General features: G+C 35.1%; 1 protein-coding gene across 20 annotated transcripts in view; it reads left to right on the top strand.

Annotated features, from left to right (window-relative positions):
* Positions 1–13,949, top strand: part of ADGRL2 (adhesion G protein-coupled receptor L2) — a 609,194-nt gene that overhangs the window by 421,375 nt on the left and 173,870 nt on the right. For 16 of the 20 annotated variants that reach the window (XM_034653773.1, XM_034653753.1, XM_034653762.1 and 13 more), the window contains exon 1: positions 7–144. The exons of 2 other annotated variants lie outside the window; for them this stretch is intronic. The gene's annotated coding sequence lies outside the window, so the exon portion shown is untranslated. Of the gene's footprint in view, positions 1–6; positions 145–233; positions 252–1,711; positions 1,827–13,949 lie in introns of those variants that run through there. 2 more of the 20 variants (XM_034653756.1, XM_034653757.1) reach the window with 2 other exon arrangements.

Consider the following 13,949-nt stretch of genomic DNA (forward strand, 5'->3'; position numbering starts at 1 on the left):
TGCCTCCCGCGCGGACTCGGCGGCCGGCGACCAGCGTGCGGCCGGTCTCGGCCCTCACCAGCCGGGGCGCGCTGCCCTCTGCTCCTCTCCCCGCGCGGCCCCCGCGCCAGACGGCCTGCCCCCGGGGCGCGCTCGCAGACCGAGGTAAGAGCCGCAGGAGCGAACAATGTGCCTCTGTGCCGGGCTTCGGAGACCTGTTTGCTTTGCGTCTCCTGCCCGGGGGTGGATGCTGGAGGTGGAGGGAGCCGCGGGTGAGTTGGGGCTCGGCTGTTTGTTTATGTTCGGCCGGGGGAAGGGGGAGACCCGCGCTGGCTCTTGCTGCTCCCCCTCCCCCCACCTCTTCTCAGAAATCGATACGCTGAACTCCAGTCCCGTCCAGCCAGCTTCTTCTTTTCTCAGGGAGCTGTTGTAAAGCTCTCTAGGCATCAGTCTGTTTGCAGGGGGCGTGGGGGGAGTACGATTGGGTTATGCGTTTTTTGATTTTTTTGAAAGCTTGGGTCGGAAGGAGCCGCTCGCCCTTTTACAGCCCGTCTGGGGAAGGGGGTGTAAGGCGCGCCCTCCGTGGGGCCGCTCTGCTCGGGGGTGCGGGGCCCAGTCCCCCACCGCCCCGCCCGCCTGCAGACCTGTCCCGGGCTGTAAGTGGAGCAGGGAGGCCGGGCGCCGGGAGCGAGTTCGGGGGAAGTGGGCGGTGGGGGGAGGGCTTGGGTGAGTTGTTGCGGGTTGTTGTTTTTTCTCGTTGGTGTGGAGAGGCGAGGATGACAGCAAAGCGCAGCCAGATGTGGCCAGGCCGGCGCGGGGGCTGGCAACGATTAGGGGCGGCCCCGCGGGGTGGGCGGGCGGGTGGCGGGGCCGGGCTCGAGGCGGGCCCTGGGGAGGGCAGAGAGCCTCCCGGACCCGCAGTGAGAGGGCAGCAGCGGGCCGCGCTGGGCCTGCGGGAGAAGTTGCCGACCGTGGGCCCCTGGGGTGGCTGTGGGGCTGGGAACCTTGGGAAGCCTGGTTTGTAGGATGGGGGTGCCGGGTGGATCCGCGGGGAGGAAAAGGCGTGGGAGGAGCGGGGGGAAATGGGAGACCCCTGGCTAACAGAACCTAGGCTCCTTGATTGGCTGGGGCGACCCGACCCCTCCGGTAGGGAGGCGAGGGCGGGCGAAGCCACAAAAGCGTCCTAGCAGTGGGGAGGCACGCTTGCAGGACTCCCTCACTCGGGATCAGTAAAGTTTGTTCCTTTCGCCAAACTACGGGGCTTGGGGTAGGGAAAATCGCTGGAAGCTTTACTTTGTGCCCAAAGTGTCGCTGATCGGAGGCTAAGGAACGTATGTCTTTCATATATATATATATATATTTTATCCTCTTCATTCTGTCCTCTAAAAACGTAGTTGGAGGGAAAAGTCCTGCGGTCCGTCTTCTTTTACGGACCACCCCACCCCCCCGCATCCTTTCCCCCTTCCCGGACCCTCTCATTCCGTTCTTCCTGATGCAAACTGTGTTGTCTCGGATTCAGACCGAGGAAATGTTTTCCTCCTGTTTTTGAAAGGTGTCAGGCTGCTTAGCCGCTCCTCCGAGCAGCCTGGGAGCGTCTGAGCCGCAGCCACCAACCATATGGTTCCCGTTACAAAGGCCGGATTCTAAGACTCTCCTCCCCGCCCCCGCCCCAATTCTTAAATTTTCTTCTTCAGCCTTTACAGTCTGTGTACTTCTCTCTTCCCCTTTCCAGAGGCGTAGATTTAACGGACGCTGTTGGTTCATTCATTTCCCTGTCAGTGTTTGTATCTGGAACCGGCCCCACCGAGTTTGCTCTTTGCACAATGAAGAAAAGTCACATCCGTTTGGTAAATAATTTCCTGTTGGGATGTCTCTTACTAAATCAAGTTTGATCTTGGGCAAACCTTAAAAGTTTGGTACTAAGGAGGCAATATGCGTCCACAGCAGAAAAATAGAATAGTTTGTGTAGTGTCTTTAGCAACATTCCAAGTTGCTATGGGACTCTTGATCTAAGTAAAAAGGTAACTTGGTAAATTTAAATTTAATATGTTTATAATATTTGGAAAACCTTATATAAGAAAATCTACTTCTGTTCAGGTGTGTTGTGGAACTTTTTGTTGTTCCTCCCTCCACCCTCCAGGAAATTTATGCATGATAGAGAGAATACTGCAGAACAAATGTTCTGTTGTTTAGTTCCTTCAGACATTCCGATTCTCTCCTTTTGTTGCTTGCCTCTAAAAGAGGTGCCATTTCACATCATTCTGCACAAATTGTTTGAATTAATGCAAGTGTGAATTCTTACCGTTTGAAGGGGACTATTAGCATATCAAAGGTTTCTTAGCTTTAGCTCAATTGAGAAAACTTCAGCCTGTCTTCCATTTGCTTCCAAGCAGAGGCCCAAAGGGCAATGAGAATTGTAAAGGGTAAAAATAGGGAGGTGGATTCAGGCTGTGTTTCTGAACTTTCACTGTTTTGTAATTATGTGAGTGAAAAACATTGTCTATTGCTGTGGAGCCCTTGCAAATGGCAAGACAATTATTTTCTATTGATAAATGGTTTGTTCCTAGAAAAAGGGTGACCTTTTATTTTATGATAGTCACTGTTGCCTGTCTTTTGGGGTCCCTTCAGTGGAAGAGAGTGAGAAAGCTTTTCCTTCTAATTTAATACTTTTCTAGGGCCTACACTTTGTTATATTAGTAAAATGGGGAAGAAAGTCTTTTAATTAGTCTATAAAACAGTAGAAATCTTGTGATAAAGGGACACTCATTTTTACACCTAGGAAACTTATTTTTAATACACTTGCTAAATTAAGGGGGAAAATCAATGGAAGGTTTGGATATTAAAAACTCAGTATGAACTTTGTTAATGCACTTCTGCAAGTATAATTTGAAAAAGGGTTCTAGGTGATACTCAGATTATTTGTGAATTCTATTTAGTAGTAATTCTTTTTGAATATTATTTGTTTTATCTTGAAAGTTTTGTATTTTATCAAATACCGTAAACTGGAGAATTCAGCTTACAGTTGGTTTATTTTTTCCTAATATTTGTAGCATACTTGTTAATGCTTTTTTTACATTTGCAGAGAGGTACGTTCTTTGAATTTAACTCAATATCCATGAGTGAAGAAACAAGAACAAGTACTTGGGTCATTTGGGTCATTTTATGGCAAGCAGATGGGTCAAGGGAGAACTTTTTTCATCAACTTCTGGGAAAGTGTAGGTTTTATTTATTTAGCTCAACATTTCCTAAAGACTAGTTTTAAGATGAAAATGAACTTCAGAGAAGGTTTTGGAGCCTTTTTTTTTTTTATAGTTTTACCTTTGATGGTTAGTTGATTTTGAACATGAGTTTATATTCTTTCATTAGAAGAGGACTCTTTTTTTTTTAAACTAATGTTCGGAACTCCTTGTTTTTATTCTAATACTGAGAATTAACTCTAATAAACAATTTTGGAGGGAAAAATATCATTACATTAATTGCCTAACATTTTTAGTTTGTAGTTTAATAAGATACTTTATTCAGATTAAGATAAGATTTTTTTTAGTGGCATTCAAATTGTATATCATTCCCCTGAAATCATTTTATGATAGTTTATTTATCTGGTCCCTTCAGTTGTCCAAGAAGTACTTTTGAGGTAAAAATGCCCACATTGTTGTAATTGCTATTATTGCACTTAAGTTGCTGTTAACTAGTCTGCTTTGAATGCAGAGTGCTATAAAGAAAACATTATCCTTTAGAGCTATTAGTGATAATCTAAAAATTGTCTTGAAAACATTGTTCTTCATTTTATATGATGGTGATCCTGAATTCAGCAAATCCCTGAAGGTGTAAAATGTGGTGAAAAGATTTTTCAACATTTCAATGACAAAATTGGACTACTTAGAGAAAAATTAATGTGTTGTAGAAGCACTTCAGCTGCCATTTTCAATCATTGTGGGTTACTGTGTGTTGGCAACAGAAAATGAATTTAGAAATGCAGATAGCTCTGGAAGCAGGTAGTTGGAGAAATCAGAATATTAAGTCATGTGGGGTAGAACAAACCAATTACTTCTGGTTTTGACTTGAGAATTTCCAATAAATATAATTTTTTTCAGGCTTTTGACTCTGCTTTATTAATGGACTAACATCAAAGCAGACAACAGAACTTCCAAATGTTATAAAAACTAATATTAAATGTATGGATCTCACATGGAGTAGTACTACAAGACTTAATATAAGACAAGCAGTTGGAGTTTTTATTGCTGCAATTTTCACAATCAGCAGAAACGTTAACACCAAGTTTCTGGGCGTTTCCTTTCTTAAAATAAGCGAGAGGAGAGCTTTAAAACCAAGGTTTACTTACAGTTAGATCTTTATTTGATCATTATTGAAGCTTTCTGTGTTTTATTAAAAAATCTAGCATAATATTTTAATGTCTTAAGTACTATAGGAGTATGTGAGCTAAGATTGAGAAGTTGGGAAGGTCAAGAGGTAACTGGAAATCTATACACCATAGTAATAAAATGTTATTGCTGTATTTTCTATCAAAATATTTATTTGACCTAACTTTTCTGAATAAATACTCAAGTCACACTTAGTTTATTGACAGATGTAGTATGAGACGAGGAGAGCATTACAATTTAGGTGTGGGCTACACACACTATATCTACCTGGGAGAAATCTGTTCTCATTTTAATAAGAATCCATACCACTTGCCTAATTGCTGATACTTAAGAATGCAGATTAATTGTATTTAGATTAGGAATGAAATACAGTCTTCGAAATTTGAAGAATTCAGTGATTGAAGAATTCAGATTTGCTGTTTTTACAAAAAGTCTCCTCAAAGACTACACTTTGCCTCTTCTTGTCCACCGTATCTGATTTTGAGTCTTGGAGAGGTACACATTTGACATCTGTCTGCTTTTCTGCAAAAAAGGTTCATGCAAAATTAAAGTGGAATTATTTTCAAACTAATAAATTCTAGACATAAAGTGGATGATTATGAAGAAAGGTTCATCAGATTATTTGCAAAAATACTTAGCTAAAAAATTTTGCAAATTGTTGGTTTTGATCAAGTGTTAAAAATAGCAACTTTAGCTCCTAGACCTGAAAAGGCCTTGAAATCCTCTTTATGTTTTGGCCATATCAGTTCTTAAGGTAATTTGTTTAAATATTAGTTCATATTACCCAAATAGATAACTGTTTTGTAACTATTTTTAAGAAAGATTGAAACATTTTTATTTTAAAGATAGGTTAAAATCATAGCTTAGGTAACTTCTCTCTTACATAACACTAATTAGTCTATAGCCCCACCTAAATATTCATCTCTTCAAATAATTCTTGATTGAAGGTTGAAAGGTTGAAAAGTATTTAATCACCCCGATTACTGTAATTAGACTTGATGTTATCAGAAAAATTGAGACTGTTCTCTGAAATCTTTTTGCTACTCAAGATTGGTCAAGTAGTGACTTTTTTTTTTTTTAATGCTTTAAGAAAAGCACTTAAGAAATGGGTTGTTTAACATAGAGATAGTTAATGATTGGAATTAGCAAATTAGAATCCTAAAATTATGACATTTTTCTTGACCTAAGTGAATAACTTTTAAGGGGGAAACCATATAACTGGGGATCTATAATTCCTAAATTTTATTCAGGATTTCAGTGTGGTATTTTGACTTTATAGGTCTTGTTATGGGTATGTTGTAAACAATGAAAATCTCTTAATGCTCTTTTGACATAAGTAGGTATTTTTTTAAGTGGATGACTGTGTCATAAAAAGTCTTAATCAACCAAAAATACTTAAAAATCTTTTTACGTCATTTATCTGATAGACTAAGTGTAGGCAATAATTTGCAGATATTTTCTAGTATATTCTTATGCAACGATTTTTAAAAAGTTATATCTTAAGAAGAAAATAATCTCCCATATATTGCCAATAAAAACTATCTTTAAGGTAGATCAAGTGAAGGAACCTAGCGCTTAACACCTGCAAGTAAAGTGCAGCTCACAGCAAAATACTATTGATTGCTTTGAAGCACAGAGCAAGTTTAAATACAATTTGTTTAATTACAACAAAAATGCAGTTTTATGAAGTAATATAGTTTGTCTTCATAGAGAATTTTATGCATTGTGTGGTGGTAAGTAAAATCCCATCACAGTTGTATAAATTTGTTCAATTACCAGAATGGCTAAAAGAAAAAAAAATCAATTTACGTTGAAAAGCAACAGAAATTAGATTACCTTGGTTAGTAGGAACTTGCCAGCAATGTCTAAATTGCTTAATAATATCAAAAGCTACCATGTTTCACAGTATAAGGATAAAGAAACTATTTCCACTTGCATATTCTTACTTGTTTTAGAGATCGGCTCTTTGTAGTTGCTTTTCTGCATTTCTAGAATTTGTAATCAGCTGATATTTCAGATGAGTGTAGTGAAATATCAGATGTAATTTTAGGCATCAAAAGAAATCCAGCCCTTCAGTATGGATAGGTAAGTTATTATCAGTAACAGAAACATATTTTAGAAATTTTTACTACTGACTCTAGAATTATAAGGAATTGTAAGTCTTAAATTCTTGTAGCAAGAAGGTGGCATGGGATTCATCAAAGCGGATAGCTGGGCACCTGTTTTATTACCACCTTGATTCATTCTGGCACCCAGATTTACCCAAGTGCAAGAACAGGCCACAACTGCTGCTCACAGCCACCCAGCTGTTTTTAGGTCATGAAGTCAACTTCCTGGCATTTCTGGGGAAACCAGTTGAAAAGGGAGGACAAATGTCACTTTAAATAGAGATGTTTAAATCAGATTTCTGCCTGAGGGTAAAATTTAGGTCTGTTTTAGCCCGGATGTAATGTCTCCCTCTACAGAGCACAGCATTAATCACTACCTGACAAGAAAACCTATGTTGAGCAAAACGGGCCCCTGTTGGTCTTGTCATTGATTTTTCCAATCTGTGAGGAGTACGTTATAAACATTAAAATTCACACACAGGGATTACACCTTAATCTCTGAATTTCAGTATTGAAATTAGTTGCATTAAAAGAAGCCTACTTAAAGCTAAGAAAAAAAACTTTGGGAGCTTTTTGTAAGGATAGATTCAATATTTTTATAAAAATAGAAATATTAAAAAGCAGTCAGGTTAAACAGAAGGTAACATCCTGAAATAATGACTTAATTCTGTTTAGGATGCATTAAGTAACTTCAAAAATGTATGGTTTTTGTTGTTTTTTTAAATAAATCTGATAGTAGAAAAAAGAAAGATAAAAACAAACTATTAGTTCTTGGCCATGAGAGATGGAAGAAGTTGAAAAGATGGTTAACTTTAGACTTAGATCTGTTCAAAGGCTTATTATTTTGGTTAGAACAAAACCGGATAAATCTTTTTCTAGGTGAATAATAAAATCTTTAGCCATTGCAGTAGTGAAAAATCCACCATGAAGTTCCTCATAAAAGAAAAAGGGTTAGTTTTGCTCTTTCAATTATTAGGTAATACTCTTTAACTCCTTTCTTGATCAAATAAATATATACACACATACATATATAAACATGGAATTTATATTCTGTTCCTTTAGATATATCAATATTTATGACAGTTACTGGCTAAAAATTACCACAAATGTAAGTTTAAAATGTAAAATATGTGCGATTAAAATAACTGTTTTTAAACTGATTTTGAAAATGATATGAATTAGTTATTCTCTGTTTTGTTCTCAAAGGTATTTACTACTTTTGGATCATGAAATGCTTGTACTACCTATGCTTTGCATCATTTTGTAGGTATTTTTGCATCAGCCCATACCTCAAACAGATTATTGCCCTGGATTTAGATGACAAAATAGTCTAACCCCAGTTATTGTCAAAAATGGTTTCGGGCTTCTGGGGGTGGGCTCGGTGACCTTGCTTTTGACTAATGCTTTCTTTTGTAGAGGACAGTAAATAGTGTCTATAAAGAGAACAAAAGAGAGTTCTGTTTTGTTTATATAGTAAGTTATAATTTTAATAATTTTATTCTTAAAATAGAATACTGTGACAGCGGTTCTCCATGTAATGAGGGGAACCATTACAAGATTTTACAAAAGGTCTTTAGTTGATATATTTTTGTTTTATGTAGATCGTATTTACCTAATCAATTCTCAACTACAATTTACATAAAAAAATCAGTGGAAAACGATTTTCCGCATTTCTTTACTTTGAAACAAAGTATTTCTATTTGGAATTATTATTTCTTTATTCCATTTGTACTTTCTATATAGAAATTTTATTCCTCTGCCTTAAAAGCCTACCATTTTTTCACTGGTTATTACTGTGGTTATTGATTAGAACTTACAGAACACACGTTTTTATACAATATTTTCTCCACTCTTCTTTGTGTTCTTAATCTCGAGATGCCTGTGGTGTGTTTTAATTCTTAAAATTCCTGGTCTTCATGTGGTTAATGTCCAAGAGAGTTTGATGAACATTTATTTTGGTGATGTTCTAAGCTTATGCACTTGTATCCCAGTGATTGTGGATATTTTTGTAGAATTTGACAAAGGCTTAATGTATTAAATGAAGAATTGATGCACTTTATGTATCTTGTCTTACATTTAAAAAAAGATGGATGTAATTCTGAAACGTTTCATTTTGCTTCATATCCATCAACAAATAAAACAAATAAAAATTGTACGAAAATTTTGATGTCTTAGACATTTCATTTTTATTAAGGACGTTTAACTGTTTCTGTCCTTTCAAAGTTCTGTGAATGTCATGAGAAAGATAGTATTTGGATATTAGTTGCTTCCTCTGGATAGCTCTATAGATGAATAATAGAAATGTCTCCCCCGGACCTTTGTTTTTTCTCCTGTAAATGCTGTGACACCCATAGCTTTGATAGAGGTCACTTTTCATATTATCATTTGTTTTAAACTAGGTCTACAGCCTGAATATTAAAAAATATAAGTGAAACAAAATTTTATTTTTCTCTTAAGTGTAAAATTCGCTACAAATGCTGCATATTACACGTTGCCTTTCCCCTTAGCCTTGTTTTCTTTGTTTAAGTAGAAAATAAATTTAACTGGTATCTCTGTATGATATTTTTGTATGTTTAGCATGAAAGTGAGTATATCTTTTATAATTTACATGTGTCTAATAAGGATCTTAGTTAAAAAAAAAAAACACTTTATAAAGCCTGTCAGTTATTTATGGGTAAGTCAAATTTAATGCCTCAAATTTCTAGTCACTGCTTATATGCTATAAGGTGGTGCATACATGTTTGAAGGGAAAAATCAGGGGGACATCGAATTGTCCAGTAATAATTTTTGGTAATACATTGCCCCCAAGACTTTGAAAATATTCTTAACTTTGCCTTTTTTCCCCCTGCTCCCTTGTCAGAGATGCACTTTATATCTCTATACACGGAGAAAGGAATATGGTGAAGAGGAGAGTGTGTAAACACAAATCTAAAGCAGATTCTGAAAAAAATATGATGGAGGGGTAAAGGGCATTTTGCAAATCAAATCAGTTTTTCTTTTTCTTATCATATTGAATTAATGAAAATAAATTTATTTTCAGAAGTGAATGCTTCAGGTTTAAGTTTCTGAATTTTTCTAAATAAGAAGAAAGTGTAGTAGTTACTGCATTTATTTAAAATTCATCTTTTATCTTTCCCTGTAAGTCAATCCTAAAATACCACCTTTGATTATTTACTTTGGGATCAGAAGATGCATCAGATAAACGGGTTGAACAGCTTTGTTTTGGGTGGTCTATCATTTCAGGCTGGTGCTGTGTAAGCAAGGTAATGTTTTCTTTTCCTTGAAATACACCTTGTAAGAGTGGCTTTTGGGTGACTTTGAAAAGTTTGTATATCCTGCCTGCTCAAGCTACATTCTTAGCCAAGCTGAAGGACAAGAATAATCATGTTGAACCACAAATTTTCAGAAGCAGTTATTTTAATCAGATAATTGGTAAGGAGGAGACTCTGGATAATAGTATTTTCATACAATGGTGACCTGCATCTTTACCAGGCAACTGCCTGCATGTTTCAGATATTTTTGCTAACCCTTGTTATTACCTGCAGAGGGAGCTTGTATATGAGATAAAATAATCAAGGCAGTATCAATTGATATTGCTTTTTTGAAAATTCTACTTTTTAATATATTTTTAATTTTTGTTTGAGAAAAGTTGTTCTAAGGAAAATAAAGTATTTGGGATTAGCCATATTATAGTGAAATTTAATATACTAAATGTCCAAGTTTATCATTGCCTGTATTCACAGATTACAAATGTGCTTTTTACCTTTCCTTAATTAGTAAAAATAACTTGAAAGATAAGATAATGAATCAGATTCATTTTGAGATGCTAACTATTTTTATGATCGGCCAAAGCTCTGGGTGACTGTAGAACTGTGTCTTGTTTAAATATCTAATAATTGTTAAAAGAGAGATCGGATTTTTTAGAAAATTTTCCAGCTTATGTAAAATATTATAAAGTGATCACTGAACAGTAAGTAGTAAATTACATTCCTCTACATTTAATTAGTAAATCAAAGTAGATGAATTGCATATGCTCTTTTCTAAAAACAAAAATGATCACTTTGGATTAATGACTTTAACTTGCAATAACGGACTGATTAGTGTGGTGACACTTAAAAACAGGGAAACCACCAGTAAAGATCTAATATTAAATGGTTTAGAAAATTGCTGAGTAACTTGGAAAAAAATGAATGCAGGCAGGGTAGATAGTACTTAATTAAAAAATGGAATTACATTTATGAACACTGTGTCAACTAAATTTCTAAGAAATTATAAGACAGATACTGAGAAGTACTTGAGATTTTTCCGATGAGGTGTTTTGGTAGTCAGGGTTAAAAGCCTTTAGAAGTATTTGGTTCTTTTCATTGAGCAAAATTTTTCACATCATATGCGTAATTTTGCCAGGAAATTTAAGGATAAGATAATTAAATTTTACTAAAAATGAACATTTTATTTTTATTTTTACATTTTAGTGTAAAAATGTTATTTCAGAATTTGCTTGTTGGAAAAAAAAGAAATGCATCCTTGAAAAGAGATGTAATAGCTCATTTCTTTCCCTTAGTTTACCAAGGAATGATATGACAAGTAAAAATATTTATTTTGTATTTTAGGAGGCTTTGTTTCTTAATGAAATTCTTTGTTGTAGACTTACTGTTTTATTAGCTAAGCTTTACTAATGTGAAAAGTCAGATTGTTATTGTTACACAGAATGACCCTCTAAGTAAGGAAACTATTGTCTAATAAAGAGATTTATGGTACTGTCATGGGCTTTTATATAAGTATTAACCTCTCAGCATGGTCATGTATTATCTTAACAAGTCTATGCTACACTTATGCAGAGCATTTTCATACCAGGGTAAGAATATTAGCAACAGCAATTACACTTCAATAGGATTATGGTGGTATGTTTTTACAAAAGTATACAAATGCTCCTTTTCGGTAGAATTATTGATAGGCATCCTGTACTGCCAACTTCATTGTCTTAAATAATATGGTAAAAAAGATTTCTTACCATTGTTGGTGTTAACTATGATCGGCACCGGAAAATGGAATCTGATGTTACAGTTCATTACCCTTTTCCCTCGAATATCACACCTCCCTTCGCAGAGAGGTAAGGGTTACTAGAGAATTCATTCCAGGAAAATTGTTACGTGAGGAACAGTAACTGTCAGAGAGTGCATAACTTCTGTGCGGTTATTGGAAAGGCACAGCTAGGGTAAGTTGTACTTGCTTTGTCTTAAATTTGGAGATAGACTACTGGATGTTTTTTAAAGTAGTGAAATTTGAATCCATTGCAAAGAAAATGTCTTGTTGACAAGTTAATTAAGTTATTATTATAAAGGGTTTATTGGTATTGGGGATGTTTATGGCAAGGAAGTTAATTGGCAGTGCTTTTTAGTTTAAAATAACCTTGACATTCTTTGTAGGTTATCAAAGAAATTTCTATCAAATATTCTTGAATGAATAATACAGATATTAATTATGATATAAGATTCTCTTCTCATTTGTGTACATGTTGAGTAAATGTGTATGTATTAAATTGTTTCTACATCTGTTTGAGCAGATTGGCTTTTTAAAAAAAATAAGCTATATTATGAGTAGAACATAATATGAGGAATAATTCTCGAGATAAGAGTAGTATGTGTTATGAATGCATATTTGAAATAATCTTTTTTAATATACATTTTATAAAAATGGAAATTTCTATTAAAAAATTTGCTGTTTTATTCTCTTTGAACCAAGTCAAATATTTTAACAGGTTAACATTTTAAATGGAAGTTAATAAAACATGTAAAAAACCCTAAATATTTATTCAAAATTTATGTATACCTATATGAAGAGTCTGGAATTCAGAACTGTGAATCTGCATGTTTTAATTACTGTTGGAAAAAATATATTTTATATTGCCTTATTAACAGAATTTAAAAACTAAATTTAAAATTTAAAAACTATTGCTTTCATTTTAAGTATAATAATAAATCAACAATATTAGTTTCTTTTTGTTTTTATATTTTTCAAAGGCATAGATTTCATCAAGTTGAAATCTAACCAAGGTTTAAAAGACTACTTTTTATTATGTACACTTTATGTAATATGATTCTATGGCATTCACAGGATATTGCTAATTCAAAGCTGCACTGAAGAGTAAAAATGTTAAAATCTTAGAGTATCAAATTTCTATTCATTTTTTATTTTTATTTTATTTTTTATTTTATTTTATTTTTTTTTTAAAGATTTTATTTATTTATTCAACAGAGAGAGAGACAGCCAGCGAGAGAGGGAACACAAAGCAGGGGGAGTGGGAGAGGAAGAAGCAGGCTCATAAGAGGAGCCTGATGTGGGGCTCGAACCCATAACGCCGGGATCACGCCCTGAGCCGAAGGCAGACGCTTCACCGCTGTGCCACCCAGGCGCCCCTATTCATTTTTTAAAAGAATAAATTATAAGATACACATTTTTTTCTCCAGTAATTTAAACATGATTGTATTACTTATATATAAGAATAAACACACCACCTAAGGAAATAACTGAAATTCAAACTAAAAATATTGATGGTTTCTATTCATGGATAATCTTGTCTCATATTTGTATGGTTTTCATACTTTAATATAAATACGAGTTTAATATAAATTTAAATAGCCTTTTTTGAGACTTAAAATTAAGAAGGAAAAGAAGCCATTTACTCATTGAATTTTTATGTAATGTTCTTTAAAAATTAGTTTATGTTCAGTGGTCTTTAAATCAGAATATTGATTGGAAAGGCATTTTTGTTTTGACCAAATACCAGTCAAAGCTGAAAAGTAGTTGTGATTACTCATATCAGAGGCCTGAAATAAAAATTCAGGTTCAAGGAAATAGCTTAGCCCAGTATTTCATTACTTGTCAGAGCATCATAAGGGATGCATTGTTATCTCTTAGTAATTACTGGCCCATGGTAGCTGTTGGCAGATGCAAAAATAAGTACCTGGACCTTTGAAATTATTCGAATTACATTCAAGAAAATCTTTGTTTTGGATCTTTGCAACATGGGATTCAGATAACAGCTGCAATATGTTAAGGTATTTAAGAATACACTCTAAAAGCACTTTTCTATCTTTGTCCTCTTCATAGGAATTTTGGGTTGATTAGTGCTTATAAAATATTTTGTTAAATTATCGTGACATAGAATTATAATGAACTTGATGGTCAAACATAACTTCTATACTTTGCCTATTTTAATAATGTAGTCACTCTCTCATACCTCACATTTGTTTTGTTGTTTTTTTACTAATTCTCTTGTATTGTGTTACTGATATGGTAAGTGCAAAGTTCTCCTGACCTTTCAGCCTGAAACCTATAATTGGTTTCATTACATGACAAAAGGTATTTTTCAAAGCATTTATTATTCAATCTCTAATGTTACATGATTAAAAAATCGAAAAACAAATCTTAAGTACTTTAGAATTCACATTTTCCGGAATTGGCTTTAAAAAAAATTTAG

This window comes from Ailuropoda melanoleuca, chromosome 2 (assembly GCF_002007445.2).
Source record: "Ailuropoda melanoleuca isolate Jingjing chromosome 2, ASM200744v2, whole genome shotgun sequence".
Lineage (NCBI taxonomy): Eukaryota > Metazoa > Chordata > Mammalia > Carnivora > Ursidae > Ailuropoda > Ailuropoda melanoleuca.